Source organism: Schistocerca gregaria, chromosome 10, assembly GCF_023897955.1.
Source record: "Schistocerca gregaria isolate iqSchGreg1 chromosome 10, iqSchGreg1.2, whole genome shotgun sequence".
Classification (NCBI taxonomy): domain Eukaryota; kingdom Metazoa; phylum Arthropoda; class Insecta; order Orthoptera; family Acrididae; genus Schistocerca; species Schistocerca gregaria.
This window is the reverse complement of record NC_064929.1, coordinates 94,902,578-94,928,171: the sequence shown is the minus strand read 5'-3', so window position 1 is coordinate 94,928,171 and position 25,594 is coordinate 94,902,578.

Here is a 25,594-nt window from a genome sequence, read left to right as displayed (position 1 = left end):
GATTCACAGCATCTTGTGTCCCCATGTGTCGACTTGTCTCGACTTTGCTCGGCTGACGCGAAAGCTGACGCTCGAAAATGGGGGTATATGTAGACGACATTCGCTAGAAACGACTGGGAGAGGAGACATCGCCAAACACACAACGGACCCTTTCATTTGACTGTGGCCGCATGTCCGTGCCTTTGCGTACCGAGAACTAGAGGGGGGTCAGCGTGCTGGACCGTACCATTACTGCAAGCTGCACCAAAAACCAAGGAAAAAGGCAAAACCTTAAGTAACCAACAGCACTAGGACTTCCTTGTTCCTCACCCACCTGAGTACTAACGACGCCCAACGCTGCCTAATTTCGGTGATCGGACATGAGCCAGCGTCGTTGTCACGGCATACAAGTTGGCGAGAATGTTGCCCAACGTGCGGATGTCTTAGTCAGTGTACAGATCACTTGGGACTTGCCTGGTAGTCTTTCGCGTTGCCTTTTCGGGTAACCACAACACAGCGACCAAGGAAACGTCCGTGAGAAGAGCTAAAACTCGGCACGTGAAAAATATGTTCCGCTATTTCTTTTCGACCGATCGGGCTATCGGGCTTGCGACGCCTGCACTGCCACCACTGTCGTCCCTAGTAAATTCCCCACGGTGTGTTTCTGCGTAATTTTCTTGTTCTATAAGATCAAGGGAGTACGTTAGTCTCAGAATGTTTAAAATGCATTGTCAGATGTGGGGATCAAAACCACTTCTCTTACACTAACCAGAGCTTAAATCTAGCGCCTTACACAGCTTGGCGAATCTGACGTACGACACAACCTCTCCAGTGACTTCCATCTTTATCAAGATCTCAGGAACCTCACTCCGAAATCTGTTTCTTTTTTCGGTAGGATGAATTTATGTCAGTTTAAGAGTATGTAAGACGCTATGTCAGATGTGGCGTAGGAAACGCCCCCTCCCTTTCTGGAATCAATGTGGTGCGTTTGCTTCCGTCGCTTCCAGTTTCAACTGTAAGTAGCAAAACACTATTTAGTAATAGGAACACTTTCACATGGATGCAAAGCAAACTAGATATTAACGAACGGCGAATAAGACCACTTCCTAGCAACAGCCACGCTATGCATTACGCACTCGTGTGAAGCCAATGAAATACTTCATGTGAGGCTCTAACTGTCGACCTTCGCTTTACATTACCTAGGCACACTTCTGGTGGTACCGACGCATACATACTGAAACGTCTTTGGATCATCAGTGAGTACTTCATATTAGAAATTTCGTGTTCGCGCTGATGTTCATCGAAGGGCCGATTTATTAGAGAAACTCAGTTCTGCGCCTAGCTACAGTATGTCGCCCTAGCAACACCAGGAAACGGGTTCAGCGGTGCTCGCCTTGCACTCGGCGTTTCGCGAATACAGAGCTATCGACTTCGGCATCTGGCGCCTGGAGGGAAGGCGACACATAACGGCGCAAGCATCGCGTAGCAGAAGGCGGTGGTGGTATGTCGGTCAGAATGGTTGCTTCCCAAGTAGCTGCTCCGGATTCGAAACCTGAACATCGCATTGAAAATGTCTCCTTTACTCACGAAGGTGTTTTCAACCATATGAATGCTTTCCCTTCGCGCCTCATAGGCTAGTGCGTATTTTGATTCAAATCATCTTGTGTCCCCATGTATCGACTTGTCTCGACTTTGCTCGGCTGACACGAAAGCCGACGCTCGAAAATGGGGGTATATGTAGACGACATTCGCTAGAAACGACTGGGAGAGGAGACATCGCCAAACACAGAACGGACCCTTTCATTTGACTGTGGCCGCATGTCCGTGCCTTTGCGTACTGAGAACTAGAGGGGGGTCAGCGTGCTGGACCGTACCATTACTGCAAGCTGCACCAAAAACTAAGAAAAGGGCAAAACCTTAAGTAACCAACAGCACTAGGACTTCCTTGTTCCTCACCCACCCGAGTACTAACGACGCCCAACGCTGCCTAATTTCGGTGATCAGACATGAGCCAGCGTCGTTGTCACGGCATACAAGTTGGTGAGAATGTTGCCCGACGTGCGGGTGTCTTAGTCCGTGTACAGATCACTTGGGACTTGCCTGGTAGTCTTTCGCGTTGCCTTTTAGGGTAACTACAACACAGCGACCAAGGAAACGTCCGTGAGAAGAGCTAAAACTCGTCAGGAGAAAAGTATGTTCCGCTATTTCTTTTCGACCGATCGGGCTATCGGGCTTGCGACGCCTGCACTGACACCACTGTCGTCTCTAGTAAAGTCCCCACGGTGTGTTTCTGCGTAATTTTCTTGTTCTATAAGATCAAGGGAGTACGTTAGTCTCAGAATGTTTAAAATGCATTGTCAGATGTGGGGTTCAAACCCACACCCTTACAGTAACCAGAGCTTACATCTGGCGAATGTGACGTACGACACAACCTCTCCAGTGAATTCCATCTTTATCAAGATCTCAGGAACCTCACTCCGAAATCTGTTTCTTTTTTCGGTAGGATGAATTTATGTCAGTTTAAGAGTATGTAAGACGCTATGTCAGATGTGGCGTAGGAAACGCCCCCTCCCTTTTAAGAATCAATGTGGCGCGTTTGCTTCCGTCGCTTCCAGTTTCAACTGTAAGTAGCAAAACACTATTTAGTAATAGGAACACTTTCACATTGATGCAAAGGAAACTAGATATTAACGAACGGCGAATAAGACCGTTTCCTAGCAACAGCCATGCTGTGCATTACGCACTCGTGTGAAGCCAATGAAATACTTCATGTGAGGCTCTAACTGTCGACCTTCGCTTTACAATACTTAGGCACTCTTCTGGTGGTACCGACGCATACATACTGAAACGTCTTAGGATCATCAGTGAGAACTTCATATTAGAAATTTCGTGTTCGCGCTGATGTGCATCGAAGGGCCGATTTATTACAGAAACTCAGTTCTGCGCCTAGCTACAGTATGTCGCCCTAGCAACACCACGAAACGGGTTCAGCGGTGCTCGCCTTGCACTCGCCGTTTGGCGATCACATAGCTATCGACTTCGGCATCTGGTGCCAATAGGGAAGGCGACACATAACGGCGTAAGCATCGCGTAGCAGAAGGCGTTGGTGGTATGTCGGTCAGAATGGTTGCTTCCCAAGTAGCTGCTCCGGATTCGAAACCCGAACATGGCACTGAAAATGTCTCCTTTACTCACGAAGGTGTTTTCAACCATATGAATGCTTTCCCTTCGCGCCTCATAGGCTAGTGCGAATTACGATTCACAGCATCTTGTGTCCCCATGTGTCGACTTGTCTCGACTTTGCTCGGCTGACGCGTATGCTAACGCTCGAAAATGGGGGTATATGTAGACGACTTCGCTAGAAACGACTGGGAGAGGAGACATCGCCAAACACACAACGGACCCTTTCATTTGACTGTGGCCGCATGTCCGTGCCTTTGCGTACCGAGAACTAGAGGGGGGTCAGCGTGCTGGACCGTACCATTACTGCAAGCTGCACCAAAAACTAAGAAAAGGGCAAAACCCTAAGTAACCAACAGCACTGGGACTTCCTTGTTCCTCACCCCCATGAGTACTAACGACGCCCAACGCTGCCTAATTTCGGTGATCAGACATGAGCCAGCGTCGTTGTTACGGCATACAAGTTGGCGAGAATGTTGCCCGACGTGAGGATGTCTTAGTCCGTGTACAGGTCAGTTGCGACTTGCCTGGTAGTCTTTCGCGTTGCCTTTTAGGGTAACCACAACACTGCGACCAAGGAAACGTCTGTGAGAAGAGCTAAAACTCGTCAGGAGAAAAGTATGTTCCGCTATTTCTTTTCGACCGATCGGGCTATCGGGCTTGCGACGCCTTCACTGCCACCACTGTCGTCTCTAGTAAAGTCCCCACGGTGTGTTTCTGCGTAATTTTCTTGTTCTATAAGATCAAGGGAGTACGTTAGTCTCAGAATGTTTAAAATGCATTGTCAGATGTGGGGTTCAAACCCACGCCCCTTACAGTAACCAGAGCTTACATCTGGCGAATGTGACGTACGACACAACCTCTCCAGTGACTTCCATCTTTATCAAGATCTCAGGAACCTCACTCCGAAATCTGTTTCTTTTTTCGGTAGGAGGAATTTATGTCACTTTAAGAGTATGTAAGACGCTATGTCAGATGTGGCGTAGGAAACGCCCCCTCCCTTTTAGGAATCAATGTGGCGCGTTTGCTTCCGTCGCATCCAGTTTCAACTGTAAGTAGCAAAACACTATTTAGTAATAGGAACACTTTCACATTGATGCAAAGGAAACTAGATATTAACGAACGGCGAATAAGATCGTTTTCTAGCAACAGCCACGTTGTGCATTACGCACTCGTGTGAAGCCAAAGAAATACTTCATGTGAGGCTCTAACTGTCGACCTTCGCTTTACAATACTTAGGCACTCTTCTGGTGGTACCGACGCATACAAACTGAAACGTCTAAAGATCATCAGTAAGAACTTCATATTAGAAATTTCGTGTTCGCGCTGATGTGAATCGAAGGGCCGATTTATTACAGAAACTCAGTTCTGCGCCTAGCTACAGTATGTCGCCCTAGCAACACCAGGAAACGGGTTCAGCGGTGCTCGCCTTGCACTCGGCGTTTGGCGAATACAGAGCTATCGACTTCGGCATCTGGTGCCAATAGGGAAGGCGACACATAACGGCGCAAGCATCGCGTAGCAGAAGGCGGTGGTGGTATGTCGGTCAGAATGGTTGCTTCCCAAGTAGCTGCGCCGGATTCGAAACCCGAACATGGCACTGAAAATGTCTCCTTTACTCACGAAGGTGTTTTCAACCATATGAATGCTTTCCCTTCGCGCCTCATAGGCTAGTGCATATTACGATTCACAGCATCTAGTGTCGCCATGTGTCGACTTTTCTCGACTTTGCTCGGCTGACGCGAAAGATGACGCTCGAAAATGGGATTATATGTAGACGACATTCGCTAGAAACGACTGGGAGAGGAGACATCGCCAAACACACAACGGACCCTTTCATTTGACTGTGGCCGCATGTCCGTGCCTTTGCGTACCGAGAACTAGAGGGGGGTCAGCGTGCTGGACCGTACCATTACTGCAAGCTGCACCAAAAACTAAGAAAAGGGCAAAACCCTAAGTAACCAACAGCACTAGGACTTCCTTGTTCCTCACCCCCATGAGTACTAACGACGCCCAACGCTGCCTAATTTCGGTGATCGGACATGAGCCAGCGACGTTGTTACGGCATACAAGTTGGCGAGAATGTTGCCCGACGTGAGGATGTCTTAGTCCGTGTACAGGTCAGTTGCGACTTGCCTGGTAGTCTTTCGCGTTGCCTTTTAGGGTAACCACAACACTGCGACCAAGGAAACGTCCGTGAGTAGAGCTATCACTCGGCACGAGAAAAGTATGTTCCGCTATTTCTTTTCGACCGATCGGGCTATCGGGCTTGCGACGCCTTCACTGCCACCACTGTCGTCTCTAGTAAAGTCCCCACGGTGTGTTTCTGCGTAATTTTCTTGTTCTATAAGATCAAGGGAGTACGTTAGTCTCAGAATGTTTAAAATGCATTGTCAGATGTGGGGTTCAAACCCACGCCCCTTACAGTAACCAGAGCTTACATCTGGCGAATGTGACGTACGACACAACCTCTCCAGTGACTTCCATCTTTATCAAGATCTCAGGAACCTCATTCCAAAATCTGTTTCTTTTTTCGGTAGGATGAATTTATGTCACTTTAAGAGTATGTAAGACGCTATGTCAGATGTGGCGTAGGAAACGCCCCCTCCCTTTCAGGAATCAATGTGGTGCGTTTGCTTCCGTCGCTTCCAGTTTCAACTGTAAGTAGCAAAACACTATTTAGTAATAGGAACACTTTCACATGGATGCAAAGCAAACTAGATATTAACGAACGGCGAATAAGACAGTTTCCTAGCAACAGCCACGCTATGCATTACGCACTCGTGTGAAGCCAATGAAATACTTCATTTGAGGCTCTAACTGTCGACCTTCGCTTTACATTACCTAGGCACTCTTCTGGTGGTACCGACGCATACATACTGAAACGTCTTTGGATCATCAGTGAGTACTTTATATTAGAAATTTCGTGTTCGCGCTGATGTTCATCAAAGGGCCGATTTATTAGAGAAACTCAGTTCTGCGCCTAGCTACAGTATGTCGCCCTAGCAACACCACGAAACGGGTTCAGCGGTGCTCGCCTTGCACTCGGCGTTTGGCGAATACAGAGCTATCGACTTCGGCATCTGGCGCCAGGAGGGAAGGCGACACATAACGGCGCAAGCATCGCGTAGCAGAAGGCGGTGGTGGTATGTCGGTCAGAATGGTTGCTTCCCAAGTAGCTGCTCCGGATTCGAAACCTGAACATCGCATTGAAAATGTCTCCTTTACTCACGAAGGTGTTTTCAACCATATGAATGCTTTCCCTTCGCGCCTCATAGGCTAGTGCGTATTTTGATTCAAATCATCTTGTGTCCCCATGTATCGACTTGTCTCGACTTTGCTCGGCTGACACGAAAGCCGACGCTCGAAAATGGGGGTATATGTAGACGACATTCGCTAGAAACGACTGGGAGAGGAGACATCGCCAAACACAGAACGGACCCTTTCATTTGACTGTGGCCGCATGTCCGTGCCTTTGCGTACTGAGAACTAGAGGGGGGTCAGCGTGCTGGACCGTACCATTACTGCAAGCTGCACCAAAAACTAAGAAAAGGGCAAAACCTTAAGTAACCAACAGCACTAGGACTTCCTTGTTCCTCACCCACCCGAGTACTAACGACGCCCAACGCTGCCTAATTTCGGTGATCAGACATGAGCCAGCGTCGTTGTCACGGCATACAAGTTGGTGAGAATGTTGCCCGACGTGCGGGTGTCTTAGTCCGTGTACAGATCACTTGGGACTTGCCTGGTAGTCTTTCGCGTTGCCTTTTAGGGTAACTACAACACAGCGACCAAGGAAACGTCCGTGAGAAGAGCTAAAACTCGTCAGGAGAAAAGTATGTTCCGCTATTTCTTTTCGACCGATCGGGCTATCGGGCTTGCGACGCCTGCACTGCCACCACTGTCGTCTCTAGTAAAGTCCCCACGGTGTGTTTCTGCGTAATTTTCTTGTTCTATAAGATCAAGGGAGTACGTTAGTCTCAGAATGTTTAAAATGCATTGTCAGATGTGGGGTTCAAACCCACGCCCCTTTCATCTTGCGAATCTGACGTACGACACAACCTCTCCAGTGACTTCCATCTTTATCAAGATCTCAGGAACCTCACTCCGAAATCTGTTTCTTTTTTCGGTAGGATGAATTCATGTCACTTTAAGAGTATGTAAGACGCTATGTCAGATGTGGCGTAGGAAACGCCCCCTCCCTTTTAGGAATCAATGTGGCGCGTTTGCTTCCGTCGCTTCCAGTTTCAACTGTAAGTAGCAAAACACTATTTAGTAATAGGAACACTTTCACATTGATGTAAAGGAAACTAGATATTAACGAACGGCGAATAAGACCATTTCCTAGCCATAGCCACGCTGTGCATTACGCACTCGTGTGAAGCCAATGAAATACTTCATGTGAGATTCTAACTGTCGACCTTCGCTTTACAGTACTTAGACACTCTTCTGGTGGTACCGACGCATACATACTGACACGTCTTTGGATCATCACTGAGTACTTCATATTAGAAATTTCGTGTTCGCGCTGATGTGAATCGAAGGGCCGATTTATTAGAGAAACTCAGTTCTGCGCCTAGCTACAGTATGTCGCCCTAGCAACACCAGGAAACGGGTTCAGCGGTGCTCGCCTTTCACTCGGCGTTTGGCGAATACAGAGCTATCGACTTCGGCATCTGGCGCCAGGAGGGAAGGCGACACATAACGGTGCAAGCATCGCGTAGCAGAAGGCGGTGGTGGTATGTCAGTCAGAATGGTTGCTTCCCAAGTAGCTGCTCAGGATTCGAAAACCGAACATCGCACTGAAAATGTCTCCTTTACTCACGAAGGTGTTTTCAACCATATGAATGCTTTCCCTTCGCGCCTCATAGGCTAGTGCGTATTACGATTCACAGCATCTTGTGTCCCCATGTGTCGACTTGTCTCGACTTTGCTCGGCTAACGCGAAAGCTGACGCTCGAAAATGGGGGTATATGTAGACGACTTCGCTAGAAACGACTGGGAGAGGAGACATCGCCAAACACACAACGGACCCTTTCATTTGACTGTCGCCGCATGTCCATGCCTTTGCGTACCGAGAACTAGAGGGGGGTCAGCGTGCTGGACCGTACCATTACTGCAAGCTGCACCAAAAACTAAGGAAAGGGCAAAACCTTAAGTAACAAACAGCACTAGGACTTCCTTGTTCCTCACCCACCCGAGTACTAACGACGCCCAACGCTGCCTAATTTCGGTGATCAGACATGAGCCAGCGTCGTTGTCACGGCATACAAGTTGGCGAGAATGTTGCCCGACGTGCGGATGATTTAGTCCGTGTACAGATCACTTGGGACTTGCCTGGTAGTCTTTCGCGTTGCCTTTTAGGGTAACTACAACACTGCGACCAAGGAAACGCCCGTGAGAAGAGCTAAAACTCGGCACGAGAAAAGTATGTTCCGCTATTTCTTTTCGACCGATCGGGCTATCGGGCTTGCGACGCCTGCACTGCCACCACTGTCGTCTCTAGTAAAGTCCACAATGTGTGTTTCTGCGTAATTTTCTTGTTCTATAAGATCAAGGGAGTACGTTAGTCCCAGAATGTTTAAAATGCATTGTCAGATGTGGGGTTCAAACCCACGCCCCTTACAGTAACCAGAGCTTAAATCTGGCGCCTTACACAGCTTGGCGAATCTGACGTACGACACAACCTCTCCAGTGACTTCCATCTTTATCAAGTTCTCAGGAACCTCACTCCGAAATCTGTTTCTTTTTTCGGTAGGATGAATTTATGTCACTTTAAGAGTATGTAAGACGCTATGTCAGATGTGGCGTAGGAAACGCCCCCTCCCTTTCTGGAATCAATGTGGCGCGTTTGCTTCCGTCGCTTACAGTTTCAACTGTAAGTAGCAAAACACTATTTAGTAATAGGAACACTTTCACATTGATGAAAAGGAAACTAGATATTAACGAACAGCGAATAAGACCGTTTCCCAGCAACAGCCACGCTGTGCATTACACACTTGTGTGAAGCCAATGAAATACTTCATGTGCGGCTCTAACTGTCGACCTACGCTTTACAATACTTAGGCACTCTTCTGGTGGTACCGACGCATACATACTGAAACGTCTTCGGATCATCAGCGAGTACTTCATATTAGAAATTTCGTGCTCGCGCTGATGTGCATCGAAGGGCCGATTTATTAGAGAAACTCAGTTCTGCGCCTAGCTACAGTATGTCGCCTCAGCAACACCAGGAAACGGGTTCAGCGGTGCTCGCCTTGCACTCAGCGTTTGGCGAATACAGAGCTATCGACTTCGGCATCTGGCGCCAGGAGGGAAGGCGACACATAACGGCGCAAGCATCGCGTAGCAGAAGGCGGTGATGGTATGTCGGTCACAATGGTTGCTTCCCAAGTAGATGCTCCGGATTCGAAACACGAACATTGCACTGAAAATGTCTCCTTTACTCAGGAAGGTGTTTTCAACCATACGAATGCATTCCCTTCGCGCCTCATAGGCTAGTGCGTATTACGATTCACAGCATCTTGTGTCCCCATGTGTCGACTTTGCTCGGCTGACGCGAAAGCTGACGCCCGAAAATTGGGGCATATGTAGACGACATTCGCTAGAAACGACTGGGAGAGGAGTCATCGCCAAACACACAACGGACCCTTTGATTTGACTTTGGCCGCATGTCCGTGCCTTTGCGTACCGAGAACTAGAGGGGGTCAGCGTGCTGGACCTTACTATTACTGCAAGCTGCACCAAAAACTAAGGAAAAAGGCAAAACCTTAAGTAACCAACAGCACAAGGACTTCCTTGTTCCTCACCCACCCGAGTACTAACGACGCCCAACGCTGCCTCATTTCGGTGATCGGACATGAGCCAACGTCGTTGTCACGGCGTACAAGTTTGCGAGAATGTTGCCCTAGATGGGGATGTCTTAGTCCGTGTACAGATCACTTGGGACTTGCCTGGTAGTCTCTCGCGTTGCCTTTTAGGGTAACCACAATACAGCGACCACGGAAACGTCCGTGAGAAGAGATAAAACTCGGCACGAGAAAAATATGTTCCGCTTTTTCTTTTCGACCGATCGGGCTATCGGGCATGCGACGCCTGCACTGCCACCACTGTCGTCTCTAGTAAAGTCCCCACGGTGTGTTTCTGCGTAATTTTCTTGTTCTATACGATCAAGGGAGTAAGTTAGTCTCAGAATGTTTAAAATGCATTGTCAGATGTGGGGTTCAAAACCACGCCCCTTACGGTAACCAGAGCTTAAATCTGGCGCCTTACACAGCTTGGCGAATCTGACGTACGACACAACCTCTCCAGTGACTTCCATTTTTATCAAGATCTCAGGAACCTCACTCCGAAATCTGTTTCTTTTTTCGGTAGGATGAATTAATGTCAGTTTAAAAGTATGTAAGACGCTATGTCAGATGTGGCGTAGGAAACGCCCCCTCCCTTTCTGGAATCAATGTGGCGCGTTTGCTTCCGTCGCTTCCAGTTTCAACTGTAAGTAGAAAAACACTATTTAGTAATAGGAACACTTTCACATTGATGCAAAGGAAACTAGATATTAACGAACGGCGAATAAGACCGTTTCCTAGCAACAGCCACGCTGTGCATTACGCACTCGTGTGAAGCCAATGAAATACTTCATGTGAGGCTCTAACTGTCGACCTTCGCTTTACAATACTTAGGCACTCTTCTGGTGGTACCGACGCATACATACTGAAACGTCTTTGGATCATCAGTGAGTACTTCATATTAGAAATTCCGTGTTCGCGCTGATGTGCATCGGAGGGTCGATTTATTAGAGAAACTCACTTCTGCGCCTATCTACAGTATGTCGCCCTAGCAACACCAGGAAACGGGTTCAGCGGTGCTCGCCTAGCACTCGGCGTTTGGCGAATACAGAGCTATCGACTTCGGCATCTGGCGCCAGGAGGGAAGGCGACTCATAACGGCGCAAGCATCGCGTAGCAGAAGGCGGTGGTGGTTTGTCGGTCAGAATGGTTGCTTCCCAAGTAGCTGCTCCGAATTCGAAACCCGAACATCGCACTGATAATGTCTCCTTTATTCAGGAAGGTGTTTTCAACCATACGAATGCTTTCCCTTCGCGCCTCATAGGCTAGTTCGTATTACGATTCACAGCATCTTGTGTCCCCATGTGTCGACTTGTCTCGACTTAGCTCGGCTGACGAGAAAGCTGACGTTTGAAAATGGGGGTATCTGTAGACGACATTCGCTGGAAACGACTGGGAGAGGAGACATCGCCAAACACACAACGGACCCTTTCATTTGACTGTGGCCGCATGTCCGTGCCTTTGCGTACCGAGAACCAGAGGGGGGTCAGCGTGCTGGACCGTACCATTACTGCTAGCTGCACCAAAAACTAATGAAACGGGCAAAACCTTAAGTAACCAACAGCAGTAGGACTTCCTTGTTACTCACCCACCCGAGTACTAACGACGCCCAACGCTGCCTAATTTCGGTGATTGGACATGAGCCAGCGTCGTTGTCCCGGCATACAAGTTGGCGAGAATATTGCCTGACGTGCAGATGTCTTAGTCCGTGTACAGATCACTTGGGACTTGCCTGGTAGTCTTTCGCGTTGCCTTTTAGGGTAACCACAACACAGCGACCACGGAAACGTCCGTGAGAAGAGCTAAAACTCGGCACGAGAAAAATATGTTCCGCTATTTCCTTTCGACCGATCGGGCTATCGGGCTTGCGGCGCCTGCACTGCCACCACTGTCGTCTCCAGTAAAGTCCCCACGGTGTGTTTCTGCGTAATTTTCTTGTTCTATAAGATCAAGGGAGTACGTTTGTCTCTGAGCGTTTAAAATGCATTGTCACATGTGGGGTTCAAACCCACGCCCCTTACAGTAACCAGAGCTTAAATCTGGCGCCTTACACAGCTTGGCGAATCTGACGTACGACACAACCTCTCCAGTGACTTCCATCTTTATCAAGATCTCAGGAACCTCACTCCGAAATCTGTTTCATTTTTCGGTAGGATGAATTTATGTCAGTTTAAGAGTATGTAAGACGCTATGTCAGATGTGGCGTAGGAAACGCCCCCTCCCTTTTAAGAATCAATGTGGCGCGTTTGCTTCCGTCGCTTCCAGTTTCAACTGTAAGTAGCAAAACACTATTTAGTAATAGGAACACTTTCACATTGATGTAAAGGAAACTAGATATTAACGAACGGCGAATAAGACCATTTCCTAGCCATAGCCACGCTGTGCATTACGCACTCGTGTGAAGCCAATGAAATACTTCATGTGAGATTCTAACTGTCGACCTTCGCTTTACAGTACTTAGACACTCTTCTGGTGGTACCGACGCATACATACTGACACGTCTTTGGATCATCAGTGAGTACTTCATATTAGAAATTCCGTGTTCGCGCTGATGTGAATCGAAGGGCCGATTTATTAGAGAAACTCAGTTCTGCGCCTAGCTACAGTATGTCGCCCTAGCAACACCAGGAAACGGGTTCAGCGGTGCTCGCCTTGCACTCGACGTTTGGCGAATGCAGAACTATCGACTTCGGCATCTGGCGCCAGGAGGGAAGGCGACACATAACGGCACAAGCATCATGTAGCCGAAGGCGGTGGTGGTATGTCGGTCAGCATGGTTGCTTCCCAAGTAGCTGCACCGGATTCGAAACCCGAACATGGCACTGAAAATGTCTCCTTTACTCAGGAAGGTGTTTTCAACCATACGAATGCTTTCCCTTCGCGCCTCATAGGCTAGTGCGTATTACCATTCACAGCATCTTGTGTCCCCATGTGTCGACTGGTCTCGACTTTGCTCGGCTGACGCGAAAGCTGACGCTCGCAAATGGGGGTATATGTAGACGACATTCGCTAGAAACGACTGGGAGAGGAGACATCGCCAAACACACAACGGACCCTTTCATTTGACTGTGGCCGCATGTCCGTGCCTTTGCGAACCGAGAACTAGAGGGGTGTCAGCGTGCTGGACCGTACCATTACTGCAAGCTGCACCAAGAACTAAGAAAAAAGGCAAAACCTTAAGTAACCAACAGCACTAGGACTTCCTTGTTCCTCACCCACCCGAGTACTAACGACGCCCAACGCTGCCTAATTTCGGTGATCGGACATGAGCCAGCGTCGTTGTCACGGCAAACAAGTTGGCGAGAATGTTGCTCGACATGCGGATGTCTTAGTCCGTGTACAGATCACTTGGGACTTTCCTGGTAGTCTTTCGCGTTGCCTTTTAGGGTAACCACAACACAATGACCACGGAAACGTTTGTGAGACGAGCTGAAACTCGGCACGAGAAAAATATGTTCCGCTATTTCTTTTCGACCGATCGGGCTATCGGGCTTGCGACGCCTGCACTGCCACCACTGTCGTCTCTAGTAAAGTCCCCACGGTGTGTTTATGCGTAATTTTCTTGTTCTATAAGATCAAGGAAGTACGTTAGTCTCAGAATGTTTAAAATGCATTGTCAGATGTGGGGTTCAAACCCACGCCCCTTACAGTAAACAGAGCTTAAATCTGGCGCCTTACACAGCTTGGCGAATCTGACGTACGACACAACCTCTCCAGTGAATTCCATCTTTATCAAGATCTCAGGAACCTCAATCCGAAATCTGTTTCTTTTTTCGGTAGGATGAATTTATGTCCGTTTAAGAGTATGTAAGACGCTATGTCAGATGTGGCGTAGGAAACGCCCCCTCCCTTTCTGGAATCAATGTGGCGCGTTTGCTTCCGGCGCTTCCAGTTTCAACTTTAAGTAGCAAAACACTATTTAGTAATAGGAACACTTTCACATTGACGGAAAGGAAACTAGATATTAACGAACGGCGAATAAGACCGTTTCCTAGCAACAGCCACGCTGTGCATTACGCACTCGTGTGAAGCCAATGAAATACTTCATGTGAGGCTCTAACTGTCGACCTTCGCTTTACAATTCTTAGGCACTCTTCTGGTGGTACCGACGCATACATACTGAAACGTCTTTGGATCGTCAGTGAGTACTTCATATTAGAAATTTCGTGTTCGCGCTGATGTGCATCGAAGGGCCGATTTATCAGAGAAACTCAGTTCTGCGCCTAGCTACAGTATGTCGCCCTAGCAACACCAGGAAACGGGTTCAGCGGTGCTCGCCTTGCACTCGGCGTTTGGCGAATACAGAGCTATCGACTTCGGCATCTGGCGCCAGGAGGGAAGGCGACACATAACGGCACAAGCATCACAAAGCAAAAGGCGGTGGTGGTATGTCGGTCAGCATGGTTGCTTCCCAAGTAGCTGCTCCGGATTCGAAACCCGAACATCGCACTGAAAATGTCTCCTTTACTCAGGAAGGTGTTTTCAGCCATACGAATGCTTTCCCTTCGCGCCTCATAGACTAGTGCGTATTACGATTCACAGCATCTTGTGTCCCCATGTGTCGACGTGTCTCGACTTTGCTCGGCTGACGCGAAAGCTGACGCTCGAAAATGGGGGTATATGTAGACGACATGCGCTAGAAACGACTGGGAGAGGAGACATCGCCAAACACACAACGGACCCTTTCATTTCACTGTGGCCGCATGTCCGTGTCTTTGCGTACCGAGAACTAGAGGGGGGTCACCAAGCTGGACCGTACCATTACTGCAAGCTGCACCAAAAACTAAGGAAAAAGGCAAAACCTTAAGTAACCAACAGCACTAGGACTTCCTTGTTCCTCACCCACCCGAGTACTAACGACGCCCAACAATGCCTAATTTCGGTGATCGGACATGAGCCAGCGTCGTTGTCACGGCATACAAGTTGGCGAGATGTTGCCCGACATGTGGATGTCTTAGTCCGTGTACAGATCACTTGGGACTTGCCTGGTAGTCTTTCGCGTTGCCTTTTACTGTAACCAACACACAGTGACCACGGAAACGTCCGTGAGACGAGCTAAACCTCGGCACGAGAAAAATATGTTCCGCTACTTCTTTTCGACCGATCGGGCTATCGGGCTTGCGACGCCTGCACTGCCACCACTGTCGTCTCTAGTAAAGTCCCCACGGTGTGTTTCTGCGTAATTTTGTTGTTCTATAAGGTCAAGGGAGTTCGTTAGTCTCAGAATGTTTAAAATGCATTGTCAGATGTGGGGTTCAAACCCACGCCCTTTACAGTAACCAGAGCTTAAATCTGGCGCCTTACACAGCTTGGCGAATCTGACGTACGACACAACCTCTCCAGTGACTTCCATCTTTATCAAGATCTCAGGAACCTCACTCCGAAATCTATTTCTTTTTTCGGTAGGATGAATTTATGTCAGTTTAAGAGTATGTAAGACGCTATGTCAGATGTGGCGTAGGAAACGCCCCCTCCCTTTCTGGAATCAATGTGGCGCGTTTCCTTCCGTCGCTTCCAGTTTCAACTGTAAGTAGCAAAACACTATTTAGTAATAGGAACACTTTCACATTGATGCATAGGAAACTAGATATTAACGAACGGCGAATAAGACCGTTTCCTAGCAACAGCCACGCTGTGCATTACGCACTCGTGTGAAGCCAATGAAATACTTCATGTGAGGCTCTAACTGTCGACCTTCGCCTTACAGTTCTTAGGCACTCTTCTGGTGGTACCGACGCATACATACTGAAACGTCTTTGGATCGTCAGTGAGTACTTCATATTAGAAATTTCGTGTTCGCGCTGATGTGCATCGAAGGGCCGATTTATCAGAGAAACTCAGTTCTGCGCCTAGCTACAGTATGTCGCCCCAGCAACACCAGGGAACGGGTTCTGCGGTGCTCGACTTGCACTCGGCGTTTGGCGAATACAGAGCTATCGACTTCGGCATCTGGCGCCAGGAGGGAAGGCGACACATAACGGCACAAGCATCACGTAGCAGAAGGCGGTGGTGGTATGTCGGTCAGCATGGTTGCTTCCCAAGTAGCTGCTCCGGATTCGAAACCCGAACATCGCACTGAAAATATCTCCTCTACTCAGGAAGGTGTTTTCAACCATACGAATGCTTTGCCTTCGCGCCTCATAGGCGAGTGCGTATTACGATTCACAGCATCTTGTAACCCCATGTGTCGACTTGTCTCGACTTTGCTTGGCTGACGCGAAAGCTGACGCTCGAAAATGGGGGTACATGTAGACGACATGCGCTAGAAACGACTGAGAGAGGAGACATCGCCAAACACACAACGGACCCTTTCATTTCACTGTGGCCGCATGTCCGTGCCTTTGCGTACCGAGAACTAGAGGGGGGTCAAGGTGCTGGACCGTACCATTACTGCAAGCTGCACCTAAAACTAAGGAAAAAGGCACAACCTTAAGTAACCAACAGCACTAGGACTTCCTTGTTCCTCACCCACCCGAGTACTAACGACGCCCAACGCTGCCTAATTTCGGTGATCGGACATGAGCCAGCGTCGTTGTCACGGCATACAAGTTGGCGAGAATGATGCCCGGCATGCGTATGTCTTAGTCCGTGTACAGATCACTTGGGACTTGCCTGGTAGTCTTTCGCGTTGCCTTTTAGGGTAACCACAACACAGCGACCACGGAAACGTCCGTGAGAAGAGCTAAATCTTGGCACGAGAAAAATATGTTCCGCTATTTCTTTTCCACCGATCGGGCTATCGGGCTTGCGACGCCTGTACTGCCACCACTGTCGTCTCTAGTAAAGTCCCCATGGTGTGTTTCTGCGTAAGTTTCTTGTTCTATAAGATCAAGGGAGTACGTTAGTCTCAGAATCTTTAAAATGCATTGTCAGACGTGGGGTTCAAACCCACGCGCCTTACAGTAACCAGAGCTTAAATCTGGCGCCTTACACAGCTTGGCGAATCTGACGTACGACATAACCTCTCCAGTGACTTCCATCTTTATCAAGATCTCAGGAACCTCACTCCGAAATCTGTTTCTTTTTTCGGTAGGATGAATTCATGTCAGTTTAAGAGTATATAAGACGCTATGTCAGATGTGGCGTAGGAAACGCCCCCTCCCTTTCTGGAATCAATGTGGCGCGTTTGCTTCCGGCGCTTCCAGTTTCAACTGTAAGTAGCAAAACACTATTTAGTAATAGGAACACTTTCACATTGATGCAAAGGAAACTAGATATTTACGAACGGCGAATAAGACCGTTTCCTAGCAACAGCCTTGCTGTGCATTACGCACTCGTGTGAAGCCAATGAAATACTTCATCTGAGGCTCTAACTGTCGACCTTCGCTTTACAATTCTTAGGCACTCTTCTGGTGGTACCGACGCATACATACTGAAACGTCTTTGGATCGTCAGTGAGTACTTCATAATAGAAATTTCGTGTTCGCGCTGATGTGCATCGAAGGGCCGATTTATCAGAGAAACTCAGTTCTGCGCCCAGCTACAGTATGTCGCCCTAGCAACACCAGGAAACGGGTTCAGCGGTGCTCGCCGTGCACTCGGCGTTTGGCGAATACAGAGCTATCGACTTCGGCATCTGGCGCCAGGAGGGAAGGCGACACATAACGGCACAAGCATCACGTAGCAGAAGGCGGTGGTGGTATGTCGGACAGCATGGTTGCTTCCCAAGTAGCTGCTCCGGATTCGAAACCTGAATGTCGCACTGAAAATGTCTCCTTTACTCAGGAAGGTGTTTTCAGCCATACGAATGCTTTCCCTTCGCGCCTCATAGGCTAGTGCGTATTACGATTCACAGCATCTTGTGTCCCCATGTGTCGACTTGTCTCGACTATGCTCGGCTGACGCGAATGCTGACGCTCGAAAATGGGGGTATATGTAGACGACATGCGCTAGAAACGACTGGGAGAGGAGACATCGCCAAACACACAACGGACCCTTTCATTTCACTGTGGCCGCATGTCCGTGTCTTTGCGTACCGAGAACTAGAGGGGGGTCAGCGTGCTGGACCGTACCATTACTGCAAGCTGCACCAAAAACTAAGGAAAAAAGCAAAACCTTAAGTAACCAAAGGCACTAGGACTTCCTTGTTCCTCACCCACCCGAGTACTAACGACGCCCAAAGCTGCCTAATTTCGGTGATCGGACATGAGCCAGCGTCGTTGTCACGGCATACAAGTTGCCGAGAATGTTACCCGACGTACGGATTTCTTAGTTCGTGTTCAGGTCACTTGGGACTTGCCAGGTAGTCTTTCGCGTTGCCTTTTAGGGTAACCACAACACAGCGACCACGGAAACGTCCGTGAGAAGAGCTAAAACTCGGCACGAGAAAAATATGTTCCGCTATTTCTTTTCGACCGATCGGGCTATCGGGCTTGCGACGCCTGCACTGCCACCACTGTCGTCTCTAGTAAGTGAGCCGGACCGTACCATTACCGCACATCTCCACCAGAAACTAAGGAAAAAGGCAAAACCTTAAGTAACCAACAGTCGAGTACTTCCTATTTCCACACCCACCCAAGTACTAACGAGGCCCAACGCTGCCTAATTTCGGTAATTGCACATGAACCGTCGTCGTTGGCATGGCATACAAGTTGGCAAGAATGTTGCCAGACGTGCAGACGTCTTAGTCCGTGTACAGATTACTTGGGACTTACCTGGTAGTCTCTCGCGTTGCCCTCTAGGGAAGCCACAACACAACGACCACGGAAACGTCCGTGAGAAGTGCTAAAACTCGACCCGAGAAAAATATGTTCCGCTTTTTCTTTTCGACCGATCGGGCTTTCGGGCTTGCGACGCCTGCACTGCCACCACTGTCGTCTCTAGTAATCTCCACGGTGTGTTTCTGCGTAATTTTCTTGTTCTATATGATCAAGGGAGTACGTTGGTCTCAGAATGATTAAAACGCATTGTTAGATGTGGGGTTCAAACCCAAGCCCCTTACAGTAACCAGAGCTAAATCTGGCGCCTTACACAGCTTTTCGAATCGACACAACCGCTCCAGTGACTTCCATCTTTATCAAGGTCTCAGGAACCTCACTCCGAAATCTGTTTCTTTTTTCGGTAGCATTCAGTTATGTCAGTTAAAGAGTATGTAAGACGCTATGTCAGATGTGGCGTCGGAAACGCCCCCTGCCTTTCTGGAACCAATGTGGCGCGTTTGCTTCTGTCACTTCCAGTTTGAACTGTAACTAGCAAAACACTATTAAGTAATAGGAGCATTTTCACATGAATGCAAAGGAAACTAGGTATTAACGAACGGCGAATAAGACTGCTTCCTAGCAACAGCCACGCTGTGCATTACGCACTCGTGTGAAGCCAATGAAATACTTCATGTGAGGCTCTAACTGTCGACCTTCGCTTTACAATACTTAGGCACTCTTCTGGTGGTTATGACGCATACATACTGAAACGTCTTTGGATCGTCAGTGAGTACTTCATATTAGAAATTTCGTGTTCGCTCTGATGTGCATCGAAGGGCCGATTTGTCAGAGAAACTCAGTTCTGCGCCTAGTTACGGTATGTCACCCTAGCAGCACCAGGAAAACGGTTTCAGCGGTGCTCGCCTTGCACTCGGCGTTGAGCGCCTACAGGGCTGACGACTTCGGCATCTGGCGCCAGGAGCGAAAGCGACACATGGCGGCACAAGCATCGCGTAGCAGAAGGCGGTGGTGGTATGTCGGTCAAAATGGTTAACATCGCACTGAAAATGTCTCCTTTACTCAGGAAGGTGTTTTCAACCGTACGAATGCTTTCCCTTCCCCCCTCATAGGCTAGTGCGTATTACGATTCACAGCATTTTGTGTCCCCATGTGTCGACTTGCCTCGACTTTGCTCAGCTGATGCGAAAGCTGTCGCTTGAAAATGGGCGTCTATGTAGACGACAGGCGCTAGAAACGAACGGGAGAGGCCATATCGCAAAACACACAACGGACCCTTTTATTTGACTGTGGACGCATGTTTGTGGCTTTGCGTACCGAGAGCAAGAGGGGAGTCAGCGAGCTGGACCGTACCATTACCTAACAGCTTCACAAAAAACTAAGGACCAAATCAAAACCTTAAGTACCCAACAGCACGAGGACTTCCTATTGCGTCGCGTGCACTGCTGCCACTGTCGTCACTAGTAAAATTTCCACGGCGTGTTTCTGCGTAATTAACTTGTTCTATAAGACCACACATGACATGTAGAATTCAGAAGAGTTCAGTGAGACTAGCGATGATATAACCAAATACTAAATGATTTCAGCGTCAGCTCCACTGCACTCCCTGTAAAAGAATATTAATACTTGCTAAATGTAGTGGAAAGGGTTCAAGGCTTTCCTATTTTTAATTAGCTGGTAAAATAACGTCGAAAAAGCAGTTAAGTTTACCATTGGAAATTTTATTCTACTTACAAAACATCATTTGTAAATTGCACTATTGATAAAAGGAAATGTTTTAATACAGGAAGGTAAAAACCAACTGCGTTCAACAAAAATGTGAACGAATATTCCCTGAATGTGTTTCCAAGTTCTACAATCGATCGAAGGATGACCTATGCCATATCACATCTATAATCTAGGTTTAATTTAAGTTTCACAAAAGAGAAAATTATTAAAATGGTCTACAGTGACCCTCAATTATCTTTAATTACTTATTTAACTTGTCGTAAATTTCAGTGGTGGATGTGGTTTCTCAATAACTATATAAAAGAAAAATCATCGCGTTTCATACCTTTAATTCAAGCGGCAAATGTGAACACCATGAGTTTTAATTAACGATCGACACTAGTATTACGCAAAAAGGGGTGTAACAGATGAGTCTTCTGCAGTTCTGAGTGAAGCCTTATGCTCTCAAAAATGCGGCATCGCGTGCGTTCATTACCTTGTCGGTGTTTAGGCAGCGTCAAGTCGACAGCGGCAGGCGCAGCGGCCATCCAGCTCGCCGTCTCGGAAGCAACTCCTTCCTAACTTCTCCTTACTACAATTTACCGAAGTTGGTTTAAAATAAACTATCTGGCTGTGTTTTCATCTGACCAATCAGGGTCTCAATATTAACCTTAAGCTCAGCCTACAAAGATTCTGTTCATCCAATGAGAAACGTTATACTTTTCGTGGTGGGGCAATGTTTTTAAAGTTTGCAACGTAACAGAGACGCTAAAAAGTCTCACGCTAAAACCTGCAGCTGGCGTGGTCCTTTTAGCGTTATCGGAAGATCTATACTGTTCTTCTGGAGGGCTCTACCTTTTAACATGGGCTGGGGGTGGTCCGTGACGTACCTGAGACGCGAAAAAGTCTCACGCCAAAACGTGCGGGTGGTAGTGGCCCTTTTTGTGTTATCGTAAGATCTAGGCTTTTAACATGGGCTGGGGGGTGGTCCTTGACGTAACGGAGACGCGAAAAAGTCTCACGCTAAAACGTGTGGGTGGTATACTTAGAGGTAGGCTGCCGACGTGGGTGTCCAGTCCGTCCGTTATCGTAGGGCCTTCTAGCTTAACACGGTTCTGCTCTCGGCTTCTGTCCTCGTTTCTCCCCTCGGAAATGCGTCTGCCTCACGGTGGGAAGGTACGACATGCATTTAGGCATTCTTGTTTTAGTCTGTGGCATTCCGTTTGCTCACTCGTTACTTGTATTACTTTGGTTAATTTAATGTCACGATTTATTCAGAGCTATGTGACATACTAGTAGATTTGCTTATTATGTCAGGGTTTTCATGGAAGGTGTTGGATTTACCTGACACCTTACATATCACCACCCTTCGAACTTAATTTTTGCACTGAAGTTAGGCAATGATTGAATTGTTGTCTAAGTCAGTCAAAAATTTTCTAATTTATCTAAATTTTGTTGCGTACTGTTCAGCCACATTATTCTGTTCTATGCTAGTTCGTATTACTAATTTATATTTTTATATTCTTTCACATTATAATTAAAAATGCCAAGAGAAGAATATTTTTATGCTATTATTAATCTTTAATTATTTTCTTTCTTTAGTTAAGTCTGAATTTTTTTAAGAAGTATGGTTTCGAAAGTGAGGAGTCTTTCACATCGTTTTTCTTAGAAATATTGTTTATATAAATGTAGTAATTAAGTAAAATCTATTTGTAACACATTTTCTAAATATCATGTGCAAGTAAAATGTTTTTGTTTCTAGACACTCATTTCAACATTGTTACACTAACAAATATGAATCATTTCCAAGAATTGCTTTGACAAAGTAATATACATACACAAGTATTGAGATATTATCCTAACAAATGGTACAAATGTTAAAGAAAGGGAAAACATCCAACAAGATAATTTTTTATTCTTTGTTGTTATAAGGATAAAATAAGTAAAATATAGTTATTCTTTTATTTTTATTAGGAAAAAATAAGTGGTATATAGTTTCTTTATATACCGTCCATTTCAGAACTAATGACTTATTTTTATGGATAGTCTATTTTTTACTTAAGTCCATAGTCAATGACTGTTATTTTTTTTAATTTATTAGCTGTCTGGTGTGCTTTACTTATTTAGTTTGTGACACGTTTCTTTTGCACAATTCCTACATCACATAATTTGATTTCACACATTCACATAATCCTATGAATGTTCAAGCATGAGGTTGGTGAATGTTTTTGCATGAAGGTGATGGACTTGAGCAAGATGGATGTGGGCAAGTATTTGATGTACAGCTTCGTTCGTCGTTCCTTGTTGGCTTTGCAAGTGTGTGTTGCTGTTGTGGAGGTCCCATAATGGAATGGAGCTGTGAGTGCAGAATCTCGTGGTTTACAGGCTTTGTATGCGTGAAAGTCATCGTTATGTGTCGCTGAATGCGGTCGTTTTGCGTTGTAATACTTCTCAGACGATTAGTTTACAATAGGATAGGGATTTTGGAAGGTATGTCATCTATTCTTCACCCATCTTCTTTCTTGGTCTCAATCTTGCGAATCCTCAACTTCTGTTCTTCCTCCTTTTTCTCTACTTCTTACTTGCTTCTTGGTTCTTCTCTGGGCAGGATATGGAAATATTTATTGATAACTATTAGTTTTGAAGTTCTCCTCCTAGTAACAGTTTGATACACTGTTTGGGCGTGTCATTTATACTTTTTGGAAGTTTTCTTCAGTTTCGTGCATCAGCGTGCTGTTTAATAGCAGTAGTGTGACTTTTACGCATATTTTTTGCCAGTGGTGGCTTGCCCAAGCAGTCTCCTCATCTGGCCATTTTTTGCTCGCTCCATTCATTCGGGGCTCGGAGACCCTTGCGGCGTTCGCCATCCCAGCGCCGTCCCACCACGTCTCAGAAGGGGTCTGTCACTCTGAGGCTCGGTGTTCCATCCCTGCAGGGTTCCTCCTAGCGGGCAATTTTATTGCCCACTTTCGCTACAAGGGCCTTCTGTTGGTTTTGCTGTCCTTTCCCTTCTCTCGACGCTCCTGCTATGTAGGAATCGTGTTTTGCTAATTACGCCCTTTTCTTTCTTGATACATCTCGCGTTGCAACTTGTGGGTCGTTGCCTCTGGTCTTTGTTGGAGTTTTTACAATGGTTCTTATAAAAAGTTTTACTTATAATCATCTAAAATATGTTTAGTAGGTACATTGCTTTGCGCCCTCTTAAAAAGCTTTACACATTTGGGCGCCCTTTTCCATGTTACAATTCTAAGATATTTTCAGTCTTAACGTCTACTCAAGAAAACTAAAATTCGTTTTTTATTTTTGTGTAGTGGCGTGGTGTATGGCATTTTAGTATTTCATGCTGTTAGACTATCTATGCTTTATCCCTTCACCTTAAGCTATGGTACTATTGGTGTTACTATTGAAACTACTTTCTTTTTCCCACCTTCCTCTCTCTCCATTCTACTTTCTCCTGACGATCTTATCTGCAACATAATCTTGCAATATTGTGCTGATTATTTACCAGTAATAAAATTAATCTTCAAACTTTTTGATATGGCTCACATGGTGAAGTCCTAAGGTTTTCCCTGTTTTTAGGTTCATTAGTTAGACAGCATTATCATGAGCAATTCGGCTAATTATGACAGGTCCTTTGTATGCTGCGTAAAACTTATGTATTTTGTGTTTCTGTTTGCTGGAGAGATGGTGTGTTTTTACAAATACTTTCTGGCCTACTGAGAATGTTCTTTTAGTTGCTGTTCTATCTCCTCTTTCTTTTCTTTTAATGGCTGCCTTTCTGATGTTGGAGAGTGCTGTTGCTATGATTTGTTTGTGCTGTCTATGTGGTACAATAGGAAATCTAACATTTTCTCTGGTTATGTTTGGGGATTCAATATTTTTAAGTAAAGTAACTGGAGGTAGTAGTGTAGTGCTAAATGCCATTTCATTCATTACTTCTTGAAAATCTTTAAGGTATATATCCCAAGTGTTGTGTCTTTTGCCTGCATATAATCGACATAAAGTTCCTATGTCCTTCATAGATCGTTCTGCTGGATTTACGCTAGGTTTGTACTTAGATATGTAGACGGGTTTTATTTTGTGTTGTTTTAACGTGTTCTGCCATTGCACTGATTTGTATTGTGGGCCATTATCGGAAATTATTCGTTCCACTCGACCTACTTGTCTGAGAAAATCTTGTCTAAAGGCTTTACTTATTGCAAGATCTGTTGCCCGTTTCAATGGTGTCAAGGTAACATGTTTAGAAGTAAGTTCCAAAACGACAAATATGAAAATACACCCATTTTTGTGCGTGGAAGGGGCCCCATCAAATCTGTTGCAGCTATTTGTTATAATCTTTTAGGGATTATTGGAAATATAGGTGGTTTGGTTTGGAAAGTGACGTGTTTAGCCCTCATACATTTTTTGCATTTGACTAATACTGTTCTAATTTGTCTTTCCATATTAGGAAAATGGCTTGTTTGTTTTATTTTTAAAAAGCATTTCTTTGGTCCAAAGTGGCCATTACTTAAATGTGTATACCATATGTACTTATTAATTAGTTCATCTGGGATATAAATTAACCATTCATTCGTTGCAACATTTCGTCTAAAAGATAAAACATTGTTTTTTACGAGATAGTGCTGTCGAATGTCTGGAAAATCCTTACATCTCCACTTGTGTTTGATTCCTAGTATTTCGGGATCCTTGTCCTGTTCTTCGCCTATGTTTTTCAATGCTGTCGTAATGTAGTTTTCGAAAGGAACTTGTTTCATATAGTACATTGTAAACTGGTCTTCTGCTGCTTCCAGACCTATGTTTTTGGATGCACCCTGAGGACATCGTGATAAAGCATCTGCCAATACATTCGCTGGTCCTGGTATGTGTGTAATAGTGAAGTCAAATTCTTGTAGTATTAACATCCATCTGGCTAACCTCCCATGAGTTAGTTTGGCGGATAACAGAAATTCTAATGCTTTGTGGTCAGTATATACTTTTGTTTTTCTTCCGAATAGGAAGTATCGAAAACGTTGGAAGCCCCATACAATGGCCAATGCTTCCAGCTCTGTGACTGAATAGTTTTTCTCGCTTTTTGTGAGTACCCGACTGGCAAAGGCAATTGTCCTATATGATCTTAGCCCTGCCTGTTCGTATTCTTGAAATAAAACAACTCCTAAACCTGTTTTCGCACTACCAGTGGCCATACAAAAATTTTGTGTTAGATCAGGATGTGCTAAAACTGGT